The sequence below is a fragment of the Henckelia pumila genome, chromosome 2, assembly GCF_033568475.1.
Source record: "Henckelia pumila isolate YLH828 chromosome 2, ASM3356847v2, whole genome shotgun sequence".
Lineage (NCBI taxonomy): Eukaryota > Viridiplantae > Streptophyta > Magnoliopsida > Lamiales > Gesneriaceae > Henckelia > Henckelia pumila.
In genome coordinates, this window is record NC_133121.1 from 148371271 (window position 1) to 148394657 (window position 23387).

The 23387-nt window shown below is 33.9% G+C and overlaps 1 pseudogene; it reads right to left on the reverse strand.

The window, feature by feature from the left end:
- Positions 1 to 2486: 2486 nt before the first annotated feature.
- LOC140878659 (uncharacterized) lies at positions 2487 to 15089 on the reverse strand (annotated as a pseudogene).
- Positions 15090 to 23387: the final 8298 nt, after the last annotated feature.

Consider the following 23387-nt stretch of genomic DNA (forward strand, 5'->3'; position numbering starts at 1 on the left):
TTTATTCGATTGTGTTGTTTAATTTGTTTATTGGGTTTTCAGTTTTGTTCCGATTGTATACTGTTGGGTTAGTATTTTAATCCAGTTTTACGCAGTTTTCTCTGATTATGTATCTGTTTAAGTTAATTGCATGCCTAAGTTTTTTATTAGTAGATGATCTGGGTCGGATCACTACACAATCATTTTTATTTGAAGACGTTATTATTAGGATCAGGAATGTGTTTAGAGCGGAGATGAATAAACACTTTTAAAATTTATCTAAAACACTATCAAATAACTGATCGGTTTTGTTAAGGTTAGATATAAAAAAAAAATCAAATTTATCAAGTCTTAAAAAACGGTCGAATCATAAATAATGTGAAAAAATAGTCCGATATATTTTTACGAATTTTTATACTCAATTCAGGCAATGGAAACAAGATATGAAGAAGCAATAAAGTAAATTACAAAAGATATATGAAAGTTCGAAAGTAAAATCATTCTACGTCTCTCTTTTTCCATTTAAAAAAATGCACTAGAAGATTTTGGCTTATACAACTTCTATATACAACTCACTCCAAATTTTGGACTTATCCACTGCCTAAGTCGAAACTCCTAATTAACACTTGGTTAAGACAACCAAAACAACACAAGTAAGCTAGAAGTGTGAATCCTTAAACAACTCCTCAAATGATCTTTGACAGATACGGTCGAGTAGTTGACAAAAACCATAGAAGATCCATGGTGATCTAATGTAGTTCTTTGAATTGAGGGTTTGTTGAGCAGTAGAAGGTATAAAGCTTTAGAGTTCTCAGAGAGTTCTTTGAGGATGCAAGCTTTGAAAGATTCTTTGCAAGTTTTGAAATATCGAGTGTTCGTTTTTTGGTTTGATCTCTCTCTTGTCATCCATTTTTATAATGCATTTTTCATTGTCTTATTTGAAGCTCGATTGTGGCCTCATTAATTCAAAAGAACTTGTTGGGAATCAGATGCATGTATAGAGAGGGGGTGAATTCACACTATAAAATATTTTGGAGCCAAAATAGCTCGTTCTTGAAATGTTCAAAAATGAACCGAGCAGCGAGAAATTATATCGAGTTTGGTTACAAAACCAAGCAAAAACACTCGAAATAATCCCTCTAAAAACTGATTAAGAGTTTGAGAAATCATTTGAAAAGATTGCAAGTTGAGATGATAAAAACATTTTGGTTGAAGAATTTTATCAAATACTTTGCATGCAAAATTTTGGTATTTTAAAGAACACATAAAATGCTTCAACAAACCATCTAAAAACAGCAACAATAAGTAAATGCGACAAATTAAAGGGGTACAAATTTTTTTATGGATGTTCGGAGATAAAAATCCTACGTCACCCCTTCTTCCACTTGGAAGGATACACTAGAAGACTTTGACTATTATAACGTCTTGTAATACACCCACTCCAACCTTAAGACTTACCCCATCGCCTAAGTCGGAACTCCTAGATTCTCAATCTCTTTCCAGTGACATAACACTGAAGATGCAAAGTTTACATAATTTTTAACGTCTTTGTGCAAAGACAGTTACTCAACTCATCAATACAAATCATCTAACAAATGTATGTGAGTTAGTTAGGGTTGGGTGTAAAGAACTTGACTGTGAAAGCTCAAGAAAACTGTTGTGTTCTTCACACTAGGTGTTAGCTCTTGACTTAGCTTAATAATATGTTTTGACGCCCTCTTTATGTGAAAAAGCTCTAACTAGATGAATAATCTTTTGGTTGTCCACTCTCTGTCCTCCTCAATTTCCAGATCTTGTATTTATATCCTCCAAGAATGATATAGACGTTAGATACAAGAATATGACTGTTGGAAAAGGTTTTGTACTGTTTCTGACAACACAATGGTCATATTTGTGCTTCTGGATAGTTTCTGGCCGGTTGAGAAGAATTCAAACAGGTGAGTACTCAAACGGTTGAGAAGGCACACCAGTCGAGTAGAGCTAAAATAGGTGAGTGAATACTGTTTGTTCAGGTGCTTATAATTCTTGTTGCGTTGATTTATGGGCAATTTTATGAACCTGAAAGTTCTAGCCCTTCATCTTGGCTTTCCAACGCATAAAGAATCACTCAATTCGGAGTTCATATGAAAACGTTCTGCTCGAAATACCAGAGCTGCTCAAAACGGTCGAGGGGACTTTTCACCGATCGAAGAGCTCAACGGTCGAGGGATTGTGGACCGATCGAGCGATTATAGATGTAGCAACCCGGTCCTATTTTACAAGATTAATTGATTAAAAATTATTAAGAATGGATTAAGGTTTTAATTTGGATTAAAATATGAAAATTTAGGATTTTTGGCTCGGTGAGTTTGGATGATCCGAACCCAGTTCGGAAGCTCTGAAGTTATGGAGTTCGGAGGCAGCTAAGCATGTTTGGAAGGGGGACGAGTTCGGATGATCCGAACTTTTGTATGAAATGTTTTAGAATTTCATGTTTAATTCATGTATCAAATTTGTTTAGTCCGGGATCAAGATTTGAAGCTTGAAGATTTGAATAACAGCAAAAAGTAGTAGCAGAGATGCTTAGAAGCACAGCAGGCTACGCCTCTGCGCAAGTGTGCGAGAGCACCCTTGCGCAGAAGCGCAAGGTTGTGTGCCTCTGCGCAAGAGTGCCTCGCACCCTTGCATAGAAACACATAGCTTCTGCGCTTCTGCGCAAGAGTGCGAGGGCACTCTTGCGCAGAAACGCAAGATGTTGCGCCTCTGCGCAAGAGTTTGAGAAGCTCTTGCGCAGAAGCGCAAGGTGATTGCGCAGTTGCACGATCACTGTAGCTTTAAAAAAAATTGTTTTGACTTGGCTCTTGGTTGCTTATTGAATGTATTAATTTCGATTAGATGATTAGAACCGAGGTCCTCACACATCCTCATCAGAAGAGGAACTTCCATCTTCGGACTCCGCGGCAGCAGTACCAAAGGTCTTTGGCCTAGCCACAACCTCAAAGTCTTGATCACCATAATCATCTCTAGAGGAGAAATTTGTGTCGTTTAGCAACGAGCGAGAGGGCCCCCTTTTATTTGGAATCTCTTTGAAGGAGTAGGTAAACTAGGGTGCTTAGTATGTTGTCCAACTTTCTTTTTGTCCCTCATCCTTTTGAGATAATCACCAAACTTTCTGGTAAGCAAGACTATGGATTCATTCCCTAGATCAGAGTCAATGACATCTTGCGTAAATTCAACAGTGATAAATTCATCATGTCAAAACACAAAAAAAAAAAACAGAATCACACTTAGTATCGTCAAGTGAATGTCTCTGATGCCACTTGAAAGGGTTTTGAAAGTTTCGATCAGGAAATACCAACTAATCAATTTCAGAGTAAATGTTTGCTCTTAGTATTTTCAACACTTCAAGACAAACAATGCAGCGGAATGATTAAATAAAAGTAATAACATGAAGATATTCATGCACAAGTACTAAGTACTTGCACGATGCCTAATGGCAAAATAATCACTAGAAAATAAATCAATTTACAAAAACCAACTAGTGCTTGTATATGAAAAACTATTTTTCTCAACAAGTTAAGAAAATAAACAACATCATACAAACTAGTAGAAACTAGAATAGAAAAACCAATATGATGTTGAACACATGTGCCGAAAACAAAAACCAAGGAACCACTCTCGAATCAACACTTCACTCGCGTGATTCTTCAAATGTCTCCAACACTTCACGGCAACACGGTTATTCAGCAACGATCGACGATAAAGCTTCTTCAAGAAAAATCTCGATCAACTCTCAAATATGTTCTGAACTATACTCAGTTGATCTCGCTTCGTTGCTCTCGTCCTTCTCTTCTTTTCTATACGTGCACTAATCCTTATATAGATAATAGATAAATCTTCAAGCCATAATATGATTCCTTAATTAGATTCCTACACAACAAGGAAACCAAGTTAATTAGGAAACAAACTATTTTAAATACAAAGAAATCATATGTTATTAATCAAAGATAATTATAAATCTAGAAAATAACAAGTCTAGAAAGGCAAAACTCATAAATAAAATCTCATTAAAATTAGGAAAATATCATTAAGGAATTTATGTCTTGCAAGGCAAATCATATTCCTTTCAAAATCAATAAAATGAGTCAAAATTTTACCCACAACAATGGTCGTGCACGTACCATAATTATCGTTTTTTTTACAGCCATACCATAATTATCGTTATCCAATATAAAAGATTATATTAATTCACCGAGTTTAACATTATTTTTTCAATTAATGATATTTTTTGGTCTCGCTGTCACGTATTCACACATATACACACACGTATAATATTCAATAGCCTATATAGTTTATCATGGGGCTTCAAATCATTATTCATCATAAACAGTGATAAATAATGGATTATGCTCATTCAAGATCAACAACAATAAATATATTATTTGAATCAATATCAAATCAATATTTTTTTATAATTCTTAGATTTTTAATAATATTCTTTAATGATATTGACAATTTTAGAATTTATATCAATATTATTAATTTTTTTAAAAATGAATTTGCCTATTTGGAAGATTCTCAAAACTCATTGATTAAATTAATATTTTTCCTAGAATATTGCTAAATTGGATCTTATGTTAATATTATTCATGAATTTTATATCTTATCATGAATTTTTTTTTTATATAAATATTTATATAATTTGGTATTAGAGCTATATCTTTCAAGAATATTTATTGATTTTAGATTTCATATTAGATTTTAATCTCTTTAGATTTTCAATATACTAGATCGCATATTAGATTTTAATAATGAATCTCTTATGATTCACAATATATTTTTTTATTGACGTGAGAACCCGCCGCCGCCATTTTTCGATGCGCACTGGATAAACATCGGAGTAACGAAATAGTCTGCTTGCCTACAAACTATGCTAGCCAGGTAAACTGCACAAGGCAAGTCCTGCACGGTAGACTATTTCAAGAAAGTGTTGGTAGGGAGAATCAAATTCCTGACTTCAGGTCAAGTGCCCACTTATTTCACCAATTAAGACACACATTGGAGCTGATTCACAATATATTACATCTTATATCAGATGTTAATCATAATATCTTTATATTTTTTATATAAAATTATGTCGTGCTACTTTGGAGACATCAACATCATCAAATTATCATGGTACTTCGTGAACATCAATGTATAAATAATTGTAATTGTGTTATTTCCAGAGCACCAACGAATACACTATAAAATCAAGTATTGACAACATGTTATGGTACTTTATGATCATCAACAGAATGAGATTTATTTTAATTCTCAATTGATTATTGTATCATGTTGATTATTTGTTTTACATCACAAGAGAAAAGATGGATGGATATAGATAATTCATAAGATTCAATGTTCGAGTGCAAACACAATCACATTATTTATAGGATAAAATTGCAGTAAAAATCTCTATAAATTTTATTTATCATATTTATCTTATCACAAATTTAACTAAACAAAAATAATTAAGCATCGACATCAAAGTTTCTTTTTTTTTCCAAGAAGCATCAAGAAATTATCTATAACATAAATATAATTTTTCAACCACAAAAATTAATAGTGATTTAGAAATAAGTTGTAAAACATAGATGGAGAGGACAACATATTTCGAATTTTAAATTGCATTTTTTTTTCATTTTTTAAATTATTATCGGTTAATTCTCAGTTAAGTCCACTAGCTTGCACATTTTTTTTAAAAAAATATTTTGGTCATTTTATATCAGAACGATGACGTAGCATCAGAAAATGGTGACATGATATCGAATATTGCTGGTGTGTTCCCTGATATTGCTGACATGCCGGTGACATGTCAGCATTTTGATTAAAAATAATCAAAATTGAAAAATGTGAATTAATATACTAAAACTAAGAATTTATCAATAACAAGACAAAAAAATAAAAAATATTCAAATTACATGACTAAAAATATCATTGTTCTTATCAAAATGACTTTTTTCCCCCACAAAATTCTGTAAAATGTGGTGTTTGTTGATCCTAAAGGTAAAGTCGAACGCTTATATTATTAATTTTTTGGAAATAGGTGTTTGTTGATCCTAAAGGTAAAGTCGAACGCTTGCCTATATCGTAACTCAAGCGTTCTATTGCTAGTGGGTCTGTTGTTGTTCTTCAATAATCTCGTAAATAATTGCATTATTTTGTAATTGAAACTATCCAAATGCACTTATTATATTCTACTTAAAATTTTAATCGCTTGCAGCGTTATATTAATAAAAATTTTAAAACAATTTAAAAAATTGTGTTTCGACCATCTTACCAACTGTATTGTCGTGCACGTGCACATGTTGCGTTCTTGTAAAGTTCATTTTTTTAAGAAAAAAAATTGTACAATAAAAAAAAAAATTATAGTGTTTTCGTAAATAAATTGTCACAAAAACCCACAAATAATCAATTTTACATATGAGTGACATTTTGATAAATAAAAAGACACTAAGGTCACATAGTTAATGTCAATTTGGTAAATAAAAAAAATCTAATGGCTAACAAAAGATAATATCATATAAAATGACTAATTTATCTAGTAATTTTGGTTTTGTTGTAAATTAAATTAAGATATAATTATAATTTTATCTCAAGTTTTATCAATAGTTAAATAGTTTCTACTATAATATATATATATATATATATATGTATATATATATATGTATTTATTATAAGATGAGGATAATTTTATTGTCGGTAATGAAAGGGAAAAAAAACTGTAATGGAAAAGCATGAAAAAATTATAGGAATCCAGGCTTAGGGATGTAAACGAGTCGAGCCGAGTCGAGCTTCTGAATATTCAAGCTCGGTTCATTTATAACCAAGCCGAGCCCGATCTTATTTAACGAATATATTCATGGCTCACGAGCTTATTCGAGCTTTTATCGAGCCTAAACGAGCTTAATATATTTAAACTATAAATTTAAATATTCATTAAATTAATTAAAAAATAAATTATATATTTGAAAAAAATATAATATTATTATTAAAATTTGTAATTTTATTCTAATAAATTAATTTTTATAGATTTTTCAATATTTTTCATAAGTAAAGTGTAAATTTATAAATTAAATATCAAGACTATTATTTTTTCGTCTAAGAGATGACTTACGAGCTTGTTAACGAGTCTGTTCATGAGCTAACGAACCTGTTAACGAGCATGTTCACGAGCTAACGAGCCGAATATTGTAAAGCTCGAACTTGGTTCGTTTGCCTTAACGAGCCTCGTTAAACGAGCTCGAACGAGATTTTAATGAACCGAAATCTAAACAGCTCGCGAACTGTTCGGCTCATTTTTATCCCACTCCTTGCTGCTTTTGGATCAGAGATATGAAGATTTGAAAGCCCCATTAAAATTCGTGGGCCGGCCCCACCACTTCTCACCCATCAGTTTTTACCATTTCTACTTATTTTGTTTGCTGTAAATTGGAATTGAACAGGTTCGTCAAAGCAGTCAAATGTATTCTCAACTACTTCAGTACTTTCAGCCAATCAAAGTTGTGCTTCTGAGAAACAAATTATTTATTTTCTTAAATTTTCTCACAAAAAGGATACTTGAAATGATATTTCATCATAAAAAATCATAAAAACTCTGATGAATTTAATTATTTATTACCACTTTGAAATCTGTACCTGTACTTGGTACGTCACAACGATTTCAAGTTGGGTAGGGGGGAAAATAGGCACATGCAACCAAAGGTGGTGACCGTGAGATGACCCCCATGGATGCATATCGAAATTTTATATATATGACACGATTCAATCGGTTAATGAAAAGTAATAATTTTGGTATAAAAAATGAGTTGAGTCAAATTGGAGATCTATGTTGCAAAATGATTTGTGAGACGATCTCATGAAAAATTTTTGTGTCGAGAGAATTACTATCTTTTCACTTTTTTCACTCATGGATAGCTTTTGTGATACGGATTTCCTAATTGGATCACTCATTAAATATTATCCTCGTTCTGCATAACGTATGGATTTTCTCTTCCTCCATGAGAATATTATCCTGGTTCTACATAAAACTTTAATATTTACTTTTGTATGCAAAACTATTCTGTGTGATTATAGAAAGAAAGACATTACCCTGGCTATAGCCCGGATGCACATTTGTTTTTTCTATTTTTCATACATTAAATTTATATCAATTTCCCAATAGCCTCGTGGTTTAAGTTTAAAAATAAAAAATTCACATCTCAACTCTTTTTTTTTTTTGAAAAATACATCTCAACTCTTTTAAGAAGAAAGAAATTAGAAAATTCTAATCTGGACAACAATAAAAACCTAGCAATTAGTACATCAACCTACTCAAAACGTACCTACCACCAAATTCAAATATTATTATTGATTATAATGGTCATGTTATATATATATATATACACGGTTATACGTAGTTTTTTAAATTATAAAATTATTCTGAACATACTAATGGAAAGATCTCTTCATTGAGATAATTTTATAATTTTAAAGATAATATATGTAATCGTGTATGTAATCTTGTGTGTAATATATAAGGAAAACATTGTTTTAAATCCACAAGATCAAACATACTTTTGCATTCAATTCTTGTCGGAAAAAAAATATGTATGAGATCTCATATCCGTACAAAAACTTTTTTTCATTATCTGAGCCCACATGTTTTTAGGGGTGAAAATCAGTACAAAACATTTAAATATGACATTAATGTATGATATTTGAGCACTAACTGATTTATATATGATACAAAAGATAAAATTTTGAGTAAAATTTTTTAGCAACTTTATTAACATCAACACTTGTAAGTTGCAACCATGTTTGGATACTCAATAATCATATATTAGCACCACATCTAAAATAATTGGTACTCCAATATCATATATTTATACCATATTTTCAATGTATTATAACGTTATTCAATCAAAAATAGACAAATATGTAATTAATATCAATATTTGCATACATATTTGAGTTTTTAAAAATCATATATATTAGTACCAAATTTAAAACAATTTGCGCTCAAATATCACGAATTTCAATATTTTATACTTTGTACCTACTTTCATCCGAAAAAATATGTGGACCCAAGGAGTGCAGAAATATTTTTTTTATTGATCAAGAAGTTCAAACATATTTTTTCTTATTGTGAACCAATACAAAGTTATATTTTGATTTAAAAATTTATATTAAATTTAATCTATATATAACATATTCTAATTTATTATATGTATGTCAATGTTAGGGAGCTTTTATGATCCACCGAGTGAAATTCACCCGGTAGATCTGGGCTATTCATGGCTCAGGCCCCACATCCAGGGGACGGGCCCCACACACAATTGTGTGGGCATCGAGCCCCATGAATGGTGAATGCTGCACCAGGTGAATTTCACTCGATGTAGCAGAGAATGACCCGTCAATGTTATGTCATATCTCAAAAAAAAAAATGTTATGTCGTATCCAACTTCCAGATAGACGAGAACAGGTGCAGTGCAGGCGGTACGGAGGGCATTAAATTCGAGTTCGAAGTCCGGCTAGATTTGGGGCTTAACGGAAGTTGGACCCCCAAATCAAATAAAATGGAGTGAATCTATGTGGGAATCCAATGTTATATCAAATGTAACTTATTGTCGTTTTTGTAAAAATAAAAAAATATTTTCCATCTTTGCATCATATAAAATCTCACTCTTTTTTAGCTGATATATATTTTATTACACATCTTGTTTCTTGTATTATTGAATCACTTAACTTTAGTGAACCTTTTGTTACCATGGTTAAGTTTTTTATTTTGATATAATTTATAGATTATCAATATCACACACACACCCCACCCAATAACAATAAAAGCATAGTTTGCAAGCTATTGCGTTAGTCCGGAGATTTAGATTTCTTGATTAAGATTGATTAACCAAGGTATCACTAGAACTTTGTCTTGGCCTTCATGGCTCTAAGTAAGTCGATACAACAATAAGACAATCACCACGTCTCTTGGCCTTGAGGGCTCCAAGGATAGCCTCACAACAACTCGAAACACTTGGCCTTAAGGGCTCCAAGGATAGCCACAACAACTCTATAAACTCGGTTTCACACTCGAGCATACACAACTACAATTTTCTAGCACTTATACAACTCGATACAAAAATATATATTGAGAAACTTTGAAATGGGCTTGAAATGCTTGAATAATTGCACAAAAGATACTTGAATACTTGAGAGAGTTGGAAGTGTGAGTTGTGTTTGAAATGACCTCGGAATGACTCTATTTATAGTGTTGAATTGGGTGAGATTGGACCGTCCGATCTGGACTTCGGAGCCTCCGAACTGTGCTGATTCAAATCCAAAAATATGCGGCTGTGGCACTGTTTGGACCGTCCGAACTGAGATCGGATCGTCCGATCGGCTGCATTAAATTCACTGTTAGAAAAAAGTATTCGGACAAGATCTATAATCGCCGTAAAGAGATCGGACCGTCCGATCTGGTCTTCGGATCCTCCGAACATGGACTTTGTGGCCTTCGAACTTGACTCCGAAGAATAAAATAATTGATGAAATTCATCGAACAGTCCGAACTACTTGACTTCGAAACATCCGAAATAGCCTCCGAATAATAAAATATTCAAGGAAATACTTCGGACCATCCAATCCTGGATTGGATCGTCTGAACTCTGCCTTCACAACATCCGAACTAGCTTCCGAAATTTTTAAATAATTCATAGAAAATCTTCGGACCATCCGAACCTTCTTCGGACCATCCGAACTCTGCAATTTCGAACACTTCAAATTCTTCTTCAATTTTTAGCTATCGGTACTTGCTTCCAATATTTTTCTTTGACGATAATTTTTAATATCTGCAAATTTATCACTTTAAAATATTAGTAACAATTAACCTAGTTTTTAATCATCAAAACATAATATTGGAGACTTGTTAATCATTAAAAACATTAATCTCACAACACGAGATTTGTATGCGTTTAAGACGTAACAATCTCCACCTTTTTTATGATCACAAAACTTGATTAAATAGGAGAAATAAATATGCATTAAAATAAATATCATAAAAATTTAAATAAACATTTAAATAACTCCCCCTTAAATAAACAACGTGTTTTAATTTAATCAATTTTATTATTTAACCAATTTTATTCTCCCCTTTTTGCGATAATCAAAAAGACTAATAATTTAACAGAGAGAAATAAAACATAAACTAATTTCATTAAAAAACTTAAAAAAAATTACATTGAAATTTAAAAAATTACAACTTAAATGAAAAAATAAAATCTAAAAGTCGTCTTCATTCCGCGGCGGAGGATGAGCTATGAAGTGGTCAAATCGAGACTCCAACAGAGCAACTCGAGAAGTCAAAGCATCGATAGACGCTGTAGAAGTGGCAAAGTGGTTGGCCATGCTACCCTCAATGCAGTTAACATTCGACTCAATACGATGTAGAGTTTAAAAGAGACGATCAGAAGGAAATTCGTTTTGAGGAGTTGGGGGAACTTCAGAAGGAAGAAAAGGAAGATCACCAATATTAGGTGGACTATGGTGATGACCAGAATAAGAAGGAACTTCTTCAGGAGGAGGTCCAGAAGAAAATTGATATGAATCTTATGTATGAAAGGCAACACGATTTTAACGAATCGCACCTCAATTCGATAACAAAAGAATTCAATAATGTTGTCCCGACTTTGAAACAAGTAACAAATGTTGGAATCTCTACCTCTAGTTGAACCTGTAACTAGCAACAGAGAATTCACGATAGAAAACAATCAAAAATTCAATTAGACCTTCAAAGGAACCTGTCTTTGACAACCCAATTAAAAATCGATTGACAAACGCCACAAAGCTATGAAACTTTGATAAGTTTGATTTTGGGTAAAGCAAAAGCTTTGATAAAATTCTAAAGAGAATTTTGTATTGAATAATCCATAATCTGAAAATCTTAGTTATCATTAAAATAATGAATGTTGTAGTATTTATATTACAACCCAAAATATTAAAAGATAACGCAAAATAAATCAAAAAGATATCAAAGATATCTCCTAAAGTTTCCTAGTAGGAATAAAAAACCTAAAATAAACAAAATAAATCCAAAATATTAAAAATCCCGAACACACACACAAACACCTTTGGTGCGTGTAAAAGGACATGGCGTGGGCGCGTTAGAGAGAGGCACGGGCGCGCCGAAGTTGCGCAGACAATGGCGCGAGCGCGCAATAAGGTAGCGCGGGCGCGCCGAGAGCTCGCAAAACATCGTCAATTTGGCATCCGTAAGCGCGGGCGCGCTTCTTCTTCGCAAAATAATGGCACGGGCGCGCAAGTCTGGGGCGCGGGCGTGCCTTGGCTTCGAGCAGGGTCTTCAATGTCTTCACTTTCTTGACCTCTTTTGACCTCAATAAGATTATAACGTCCTCCAAATTGAATATCAAGAAATCCAACGCCCTCTTGTGTCTTCAACAATAAATATTGAAGTGCTTCCTTAAACTTCTGAGCTCGGCCTCTCGTAACCGGTGCTCGTGGTATCTCCAACAGATCCTTAGTCACTTGATCAGCATGCGAGCCATCCATGATCGCATCATCCTTCCCTTCTTGAAAAGGATTTGTCCTCAAATCTTGATCATCACCTACATCAAACGGAGATAAATCAGAAACATTAAAAATAGCACTGACATTATACTCACCCGGCAAATCTAATTTGTAAGCATTGTCGTTGATGCGCTCCAATACTTGAAACGGTCCATCGCCTCTAGGTAGAAGCTTTGAGCGCCGTTTTTCAGGAAACCGCTCTTTCCTCAAATGCAACCACACCCAATCTCCTGGTTCAAACACAACTCTCTTCTTTCCCTTATTTGCTTGCTTTGTATACTGCAAATTCTTTTTCTCAATGTTCGCCTTCACTTTTTCATGCAAATTTCTCACAAATTCCGCCTTCTTCTGACCATCCATGTTAATCCTTCGTGATAGAGCATCCGCTACCATATTTTCCTTCCCTTGCTTGTATTTGATAACGTAGAAAAAAGTTTCCACAAACGCCACCCACTTAGCATGCCTCTTGTTTAGCTTTTGTTGTCCTTTGAGATGCTTCAATGATTCATGATCCGTATGAATCACAAATTCCTTTGGCCTCAAATAGTGTTGCCATGTCTCAAGTACCCTTAACAACGCATAAAACTCCTTGTCGTAGGTAGGATAATTCAAGGATGCCCCACTAAGCTTCTCACTGAAGTAAGCAATCGGTCGCCCACCTTGCATCAAGACACCTCCAATTCCTACACCTGACGCATCACATTCAATTTCAAAAGTGTTAGTAAAATCAGGTAATACAAGTAAAGGAGCATTAATTAATTTATGCTTGACAATATTAAAAGACTTCTCTTGCTCCTCGCCCCAATGAAATGGAACGTTCTTCTTGATCACTGCAGTCATAGGTGCCGCCAAAGTACTGAAATCTTTCACAAATCTCCTATAAAAACTTGCAAGACCATGAAAACTTCGAACTTGACCAATAGAAGTAGGCGTTGGCCAATCTCGAATGGCACTTACCTTGTCCTCATCAACTCTGACACCTTGGGAACTCACAACAAAACCAAGAAACACAAGTTCTTTTGTACAAAACACACACTTCTTCAAGTTAGCATACAATTGTTCAGCTTTTAGTGTGATTAGCACAATTCTCAAATGTTCGACATGCTCATCCAAATTTTTGCTATATACCAAGATATTATCAAAATATACCACAACAAATTTTCCAATATAAGCACGCAACACATGATTCATCAATCTCATAAAAGTGCTAGGTGCATTAGTTAGTCCAAAGGGCATAACCAACCACTCATACAAGCCGTATTTGATTTTAAAAGCATTTTTCCACTCATCACCTTCTCTCATTCTAATTTGATGGTAACCATTTTTTAAATCAATTTTACTAAAGATGCTAGAACCATGCAACTCATCCAACATATCATCTAGTCTAGGAATAGGATGCCTATACTTGATGGTAATGTTATTAATGGCTCTACAATCCACACACATTCTCCATGAATCGTCTTTTTTAGGAACTAACAAAACAGGCACAGCACACGGTGACATGGACTCACGCACAAAACCTTTATCTAAAAGTTCACTTACCTGTCTTTGCATCTCTTTTGTTTCCTCCGGGTTGCTTCTATACGCTGGACGGTTTGGCAACGCACTTCCGGGCACAAAATCAATTTGATGTTCAATTCCCCTCAAAGGTGGTAAGCCTTGAGGCAAATCCTCCGGAAATAAATCTTCAAATTCCTGCAAAAAAGAAACAACAGTGCTCGGAAGATTTTCGGCTATATCACTTGTGTTAAGGAGAAACTCCTTATAGAAAATCAACACAAGTGGAGTATGCACATGTAAAATCTCTCGCAACTCACTCTTTTGGGCCATAAATATTTTTTATCGGCCTCTTTCCTCTCAATTTTTTTTTCATTTTTTTTTCTCTCAATATTTTTTTCTAAGGCCATCTCGCTTTTTTGTTCACTCTTTTTTTCGGTCTCTTCTTTCTTTTTATTTTTCAAATGGTCCTCCAACACTTGCTTTGGAGTCATCGATAACAATACAATAGACTCCTTTTTCAAGGTAAAAGAATAACAATTTTTAAAACCGTCATGTATCACCTTTCTATCAAATTGCCACGGCCTACCCAACAAAATATGACAAGCTTGCATAGGCACCACATCACACAACACTTCATCTACATATTTACCAATGGAAAACGGTACTACCACCTGCTTATGCACTCTCACCTCCGAGCTATCATTAAACCACTGCAATTTATAAGGTTGAGGATGCTTTATAACAGGCAAACTCAACTTTTGCACCAGCTCATAACTCGCTACATTAGTGCAACTCCCACTATCAATAATAACACTACATACTTTGTTATTCACAAAGCATCTAGTATGGAATAAATTCTCCCTTTGAGTTTCTTCCTCCTCCTTTTGTTGTACATTCAACACTCTCCTGGTCACTAACAATTCTCCAACCACCGTATCATATCCCTCTTCATCAGGATCCTCCAACGCAGGCATACTATCATATTTCTCATCCTCACTCTCTGAATCAATCTCACCACCAGCATTCATAATCATAATTTTTTTATTAGGACACTGACTGACAATATGACCAAGTCCTTGACATCTAAAACATTTAATATCCCTAGAACGAGTATTAGTAGTTTCAGGTATACCTTTACCCACTTGTTTTGGTGCCTCCAATTTGGTGTCAAATTTTGGCTTGGACACCGACTTGTTGTCCTCCCGTTTTGCAACGCTTGGATGCCAAGGAGTTGACGATCCTCCACCGGTAGGAAGTCGATCAGCTCCTCTCCTCTTGAGCTGCTGCTCCACCTTCATGGCTGTCTGCACCATCTCATCCAAATCAAAACAGTGGCGAAGCTCCACTTGATCTTGGATTTCTCTATTCAAACCGCACAAAAATCTGGCCATTGTAGCTTCATTATCCTCCTCAATGTTGGCCCGGATCATCGTGGTTTCCAACTCCTTGTAGTAATCCTCCACGCTTCTTGGACCTTGCTTCAGAGTTTGTAATCGCCTGTACATGTCACGATAATAATAGTTAGGCACAAACCGCTTCTTCATGACACGCTTCATCTCCTCCCACGTCTCAATAGGCGGCTCTCCACACCTTCTTCTAGTGGTCACTAATTGATCCCACCAGATTAACGCATAGTCTACAAACTCAACCACTGCCAACCTCACTTTCTTAAGGTCAGAATAGTGATGGCAATCAAACACAAACTCCACACGCTTCTCCCATTCCAAATATGCCTCAGGGTCAGACTTCCCATGAAACGCTGGAATTTTCATCTTAATACTACTAATATTTCCATCCTCCTTACTGCACTCCGTATGTTTTCCTCGTACTGCTTCTCGCCTATGTCTAACCTCATGTACTCTTCTCCCTCCATCCAAATTCTCATCAAAACTCTCCTCATCTTCTTCAAAATTATTCCCCTTCCTATCTTTATTTTTTTTTCCACTACCACTGCTCTCCTCCAATCTACTCATCCGCTCATGAAGAAGTTACAACTCCGACCTCATCACCCTAGTAAATTGACCCATCAACGCATCCATTTGAACCTTGGAAATTCCTTGGTTCACACTTTCACTAGCATCTTTATTAGGATTCATGGTACCTGCAAGAAAAAGGTTAGTAGTAAAATTCCTCACACAAGTTCTCACAGATCACTCCAAACGAATCACTCCAACACTCTTTTTCTTTCCACTCAATTTATGTAGGCTTTTTCTTTGTGTAAAAGTGAATCAAACTCTCAAGTTCATACTTTTAGACGCTTGAAGATCGACTCTCGAAGATCGACAAAAACAAGAAGAAGAAATTTATGGATGCTCGAATTTTAACTTGCACCCAAGGATGAATAAGAACGAAAATTGTCCACAAGTTATCTTGCTTCTTTTTTTTTTTGACGCTTTTCGAGATAACTTAAGAAGAACGAAGAACGTGAAGAACACGAAGAACAGATAGTCACAAAGATGTGAAAACTTACTTGTTTCAAACCTTTGCTCTGATACCAAATGATATGAATCTTATGTATGAAAGGCAACACGATTTCAACGAATCGCACCTCAATTCGATAACAAAAAAATTCAATAATGTTGTCCCGACTTTGAAACAAGTAACAGATTTTGGAATCTCCACCTCTAGTTGAACCTGTAACTAGCAACAGAGAATTCACGATAAAAAACAATCAAAGATTCAATTAGACCTTCAAAGGAACCTGTCTTTGATAACCCAATTGAAAATCGATTGACAAACGCCACAAAGATATGAAACTTTGATAAGTTTGATTTTGGGTAAAGCAAAAGCTTTGATAAAATTCTAAAGAGAATTTTGTATTGAATAATCAATAATCTGAAAATCTTAGTTATCATTAAAATAATGAATGTTGTAGTATTTATATTACAACCCAAAATATTAAAAGATAACGCAAAATAAATCAAAAAAATATCAAAGATATCTCCTAAAGTTTCCTAGTAGGAATAAAAAACCTAAAATAAACAAAATAAATCCAAAATATTAAAAATCCCGAACACACACACAAACACCTTAGGTGCATGTAAAAGGACATGGCGCGGGTGCGCTAGAGAGAGGCGCGGGCGTGCCGAAGTTGCGCAGACAATGGCGCGGGCACGCGATAAGGTAGCGCGGGCGCGCCGAGAGCTCGCAAAACATCGTCAATTTGGTATCCGTAAGCGCGGGCGCGCTTTTTATTCACAAAATAATGGCGCGGGCGCGCCTTGGCTTCGAGCAGGGTCTTCAATGTCTTCACTTTCTTGACCTCTTTTGACCTCAATAAGATTATAACGTCCTCCAAATTGAATATCAATAAATCCAACGCCCTCTTGTGTCTTCAACAACAAAGATTGAAGTGCTTCATTAAACTTCTGAGCTCGGCCTCTCGTAACCGGTCCTCGTGGTATCTCCAACAGATCCTTAGTCACTTGATCAGCATGCGAGCCATCCATGATTGCATAAAAAATCCCTTTAACTAAACAGAGGGACGAAGACTCGAATAAGAAATGAAAAAATCTCTAACATGATGGAATTTAGAAAATGCGCGAGTTAGGTCATCAACCCAACGAGAGAAATCAAGATTCCAAGATATATCCATCTTAGTGATAGTGACATGGTTGAAAATGTTAGAATCAAGAATGGGTAAATGTTCCACGCCATCAAAAGAAATATCGAAGTGAGTTAAAATTCGATTGATGAAGCGAGAAAAAGGAAGAATCACTCACTTCAAAGATTTAGTCGTGTTATGCATAACTTGCATAACAAAGCAAGGAAGTTTGAAAGGACGAGAGGACACGATATGAAAAAGAACATAAAGATCGAGATATTTGCAGGTGGAGGTGTCTCCACTGCGAGGAATGATAGAAGTAGTAATAAGTTTTTGGACAATTTGAAAATCAGGACATAGATGTTTGAGAAGAAGACGATCTTTTGCAACAGTGGTAGGACGACCAAGAATAGTAGATAAGACTTCATCACGATCAAAATTAGGATCGCCTTGAGGCCATCGCTGAGAGAAGAAAAGACTTGGTCAGTTCCTAATAAGGTCGAACCAATCAGCGAGATTGGCAGAAGAAAAGCGAATGTGCCGACCCTGAAAAATTGTGACAAAATGAAGATCATTGCCCAATTCGAGTTCAAGGTTGGTATAGAACTAAAAAATAAGTGAGAGAAAGATAATATCTGGAATGAAGGGTAAGAAAAATGATTCCCAATAGTGAAAGGTGATAAAAGTCAGCAATAGGAGATGGGATTGGGCCAGGTAGTCGGTATCTAGAATTCGGCCAGGGAGAATTGGGCGAGATGGGTAGTTGTCGGGTATAGGATGCGATATGACGGGTTGGTTTGGATCGTAAGGTTGGGCTTCAAGTCGGGGTCAAATATTACGACTCGATCTGCCAACTTCCATATTACGACGAGGCATTTTTAGAGGGTTTTTTTGAGTAAAAAGTAAAAAGTAATGAGAGATTGGTGTGAATAAAATTGGGAGATCCGAAGCCTATTTATAGGCAAGGGTTTGGACGGTCCGATCTTAGATCGGACGGTCAGATCCTAATTACTAAGAGATAAGTTTTTATTAGATTGGAGGATCCGAAGTAGTTCGGATCGTTCGATCCCTGATGGCTCTTCCGAAACCCTAGAAAATTTAATAACTTTGATTGAATTGGATAAGGTTTAGGAGATCGAAGCGTCCGAAGGGGTTCGGAGCATCCAAAGGTTGGGTGGTGGATTCGAAATACGAGGGATAAAAAATTTAATTTAACCGCGAAAGGCTTCGGATGGTCTGAAGGGTGTTCGAACTATGCGATCCGATTTTTTGGAGGAAAAAATTCAAAATTTTTAACTGAATGGGAGGTAAATAGTTCGGAGGATCCGAACTGCTCAAGTTCAGAATTACGAAAATGACCCTTAGCTTTTTAAATTGCATTTAAGTCCTTAACAATTAATTCATATAAAATGTGAGCTTATAATTTTGAATAAATACAATTAATCTGTATTATCCAATATTAAATTTCTCAAAATTATTATTAAGATCCCCCTTAATATGACATTAAATTTATTTTATGTCTAAAAGTTATTACAACTCAATCATGCCAAGTTCACCACGCAAACGAATAAAAGTATTTTCATCTAGTGGTTTTGTGAAAATATCAGCAAGCTGATTTTTGGTGTCAACATATTGAAGTTCAACTTTATTTCGTTCGATGTGATCACGAATAAAATGATGTCGAATATCAATATGTTTAGTGCGAGAATGTTGAATCGGATTCTTTGTAAGACATATGACGCTAGTGTTATAACAAAAAATAGGAATTTTTGAAAAAGATACACCATAGTCAAGCAATTGATGCTTCATCCAAAGAATTTGCGCCCAAAAACTACCAGCATCCATGTATTCGGCTTCGGTCGTTGACAACGCAACACAATTTTGTTTCTTTGAAAACCAAGATACTAAACAATTTCCCAAAAAGAAACAAGTTCCACTAGTACTCTTTCTATCCAGCTTATATCCATCAGAGTCGGCATCCCAGTAAGCTTTTAAGTCAAAAAAGGAATATTTGGAATACCATAAGTCGAGATTTGGAGTATTTGAAAGATATTTGAAAATGCGTTTTAAGGAGAATAAATGTGATTCCTTTAGACATGATTGAAATCGTGCACACAAGCAAACACTAAACATAATGTCAGGTCTACTAGCATTTTCATAAATTAAGGAGCCAATCATTCTACGAAAAAATTGTTGATCTACAGTTTTACCATTCTCATCCTTGTCGAGTCTGATTGATGTGCTCATAGGTGTAGATGATTCTTTTGAGTTATCCATGCCAAATTTCTTGAGAATCTCCTTAATGTATTTTCCTTGGTTGATAAAGAACCCATTTTGCATTGCTTGATTTTCAATCCAAGGAAATAATTAAGTTCCCCCATCATGCTCATCTCAAAGTGGTCCTGCATAAGCTTGGAGAATTCTCGGCAAAGAGTTTCATTAGTAGAACCAAAAATAAAATCATCAACATAAATTTACACAATCAATAACTCATCATTTTTAGTCAAGGTAAACAATGTAATATCAACAACACCTCTATAAAAGCCATTAGAGATAAGAAACGAAGACATTTTTTCATACCAAGCTCGAGGAGCTTGTTTCAATCCATACAAGGCTTTATCAAGTTTGTAAACATGATCAGGGAAATGGGGATCAATAAAGCCAGATGGTTGATCAACATAAACTTCTTCTTTCAAATCACCATTCAAGAATGCACTTTTAACATCCATTTGAAATAACTTAAAATTTCTAAAACAAGAAAAAGCAAGTAGCATGCGAATGGATTCTAGTCTAGCAACAGGCGCATAACTCTCATCGTAATAAATGCCTTCTTCTTGACCATAACCCTTAGCTACATGTCTATCTTTATTTCTAGTGATAGTACCATGCTCATTAAGTTTATTTCTAAACACCCATTTAGTACCTATAACAGGTTTATCATCAGGTCTAGGAACAAGATGCCATATATTATTTCGTTTAAATTCATTCAACTCATCTTGCATAGCAACAATTCATGAATCATCTAATAATGCATCATCTATAGATTTAGGTTCAACATGAGAAATAAATTCAAGATGATTACACAAGTTATTAAGACATGAACGAGTAGATACTCTCTTTGATGGACTTCCAATGATGAGATCTATAGGACGGTCTTTGTGAAGTTTCCATTATTTTGGAAAGGATGTGTCCTCACTCGCATCATTGTTATCATTCAAGCTTGAGGAGGCCATCTCTTCTTCGAGTAATTCTACATTGTCATTGTTAGTGCACGAAGATATAGAAACAGTTTCATCAAATACAACATGCATTGATTCTTCTACAAGTAAAGTGTGTTTATTAAAAAACTCTATATGCCTTACTTGAAGTAGAATAACCTAAGAAAATACCTTTGTCGGACTTAGCATCAAACTTGCCAAGATTGTCTTTACCATTATTGCGAATGAAGCACTTAGATCCGAATGCTCGAAAATATGAAATGTTAGACTTTCTACCCCTCCATAACTCGTATGGAGTTTTCTTGAGAATTGACTTTATTGATACGCAATTGATGATGTAACAAGCAATGTTCATTGCTTCAGCACAAAAATATTTTGGTAGAGAATTCTCACATAACATGGTCCTCGCAATCTCTACAAGTGTTCTATTTTACCACCCAGAATAGATAGATTTCACAGGAAGTGTTTACAATGCAAGGTTGAGATTTGTGTACTCCCTCTCAGTGTTGTGTTTAATAATATCCAGATATTGTAAGTGATGGAATTCAATTTCAAAAGCAAGAAAGTGATTCTTGTGGAGTGCTAATTTAGTTCTGTTTACTCAGAATTGGGGTGTACAAGATATTTGATTTCATAATTCATTGATTGATGCAGTGAGTCAATGATTAATCGTATAAGATGGTTTTTTGGGATAATTCCCAATTTGGTCCCTTATTTTAGACCTCGTTCCTAATTTGGTCCTCCATTTTTACATCGACCCAATTTAGTCCCTCGATTTTTGTCGTTTTTCCGCAATTGGTCCATTTGTTTACTTAAACGTCAAAACGAACGGAATGACCTGTTAAGCCGAGGGACTAAATTGGGTCGATGTAAGAACGGAGGACCAAATCAGGAATGAGGTCTAAAATGAGGGACCAAATTGGGAATTATCCCCCCATTCTAGCATTACTTTTGACTAAATGATTTTTTATAAGTTATATTTATAAAAATATTGTTTACCTAAATAAAAATATTTTATAAAAATTCAACACATGCCATATTAATATTATTTTTTAAAATTTAAACAAATAATAAAAATTCTCGTTTATATATAATTAAAATGCGAAAGTTTAATTTAAAATTTAAAGTATACTTAGTAAAAATAAATAAATATTTGTTAACAAAAATCAAAATTTTACAAAATAAATATTTAATGATGACAATATGTTTTAAATATACATTTTTTTCAAACATAAAATATTTTCGGAATGAACTCATCTAGGTTTGTTAATATAATTGAAAAACCTTCATAAAAAATAATAAAAAAATATTTTTATTTATGTTAACCAATATTTTTATAAATATAACTGATCAAAAAAATTTCATTTAATGACTTTTCTTTTTTATTTTCGTCTCCTTAATAATTTTTTTGATGGACATAAAAAACAAAATTTAAAATTAAAATTTATCAATTTTGAGAAACAAAATTTCACATTTATAATAAATAAATTATAAGTTTATAAAAATATTTTGTGGATTTTTTTATATCAAAATTGATAAATTTTAATTTTAATTTTCGATTTTGATGTCCATTTTAAAAATTATTAAGGAGACGGAAATAAGAAAAGTAGAGTCATTAAATGAAATTTTTTTGATCAGTTATATAAATATTTATAAAAATATTGCTTAACATAAATAAAAATATATTATTATTTTTTTATTTTATTTTTTATAAATTTTATTTTTTAATTACAAAGTTGTTATATCAGTTGTTGACTTATTTTAATTTGTTTGGATTTATGAAAGTTTTTCAATTATATTAACAAACCTAGATGAGTTCATTCGAAAAATATTTTATGTTTGAAAAAAAAATGTATATTTAAAACATATTGTCATCATTAATATTTATTTAATTTTGATTTTTGTTAACAAATATTTATTTATTTTTACTAAGTATACTTTAAATTTTTAAAATTAAACTTTCACATTTTAATTATATATAAACGAGATTTTTTATTATGTGTTTAAATTTTAAAAAAATAATATTAATATGGTATGTGTTGAATTCTTATAAAATATTTTTATTTAGGTAAACAATATTTTTTATAAATATAACTGATAAAAAAAATTATTTAGTCAAAGTAATGCTAGAATGGGGGATAATTCCCAATTTGGTCTCTTATTTTAGACCTCATTCCTGATTTGGTCCTCCGTTCTTACATCGACCCAATTTAGTCCCTCGGCTTAGCAGGTCATTCCGTTCGTTTTGACGTTTAATTAAACGGATGGACCAATTGCGGAAAAACGACGAAAATCGAGGGACTAAATTGGGTCGATGTAAGAACGGAGGACCAAATCAAGAATGTGGTCTAAAATGAGGGACCAAATTGAGAATTATCCCATGGTTTTTTATATCAACAATTACCTTTTAGTTATCTGGATCATCGGTAGATTGGAACGGTGATACTTTGGAGTTGTATCTTAATCTTAATCAAATACCGATGACATAGAAGGTTGTCTCCAAATTTTCAGATTCTTGGTTGGAGTAGTAATTAAACTTTTTAGATGTGAGACTTGTTTGTCTT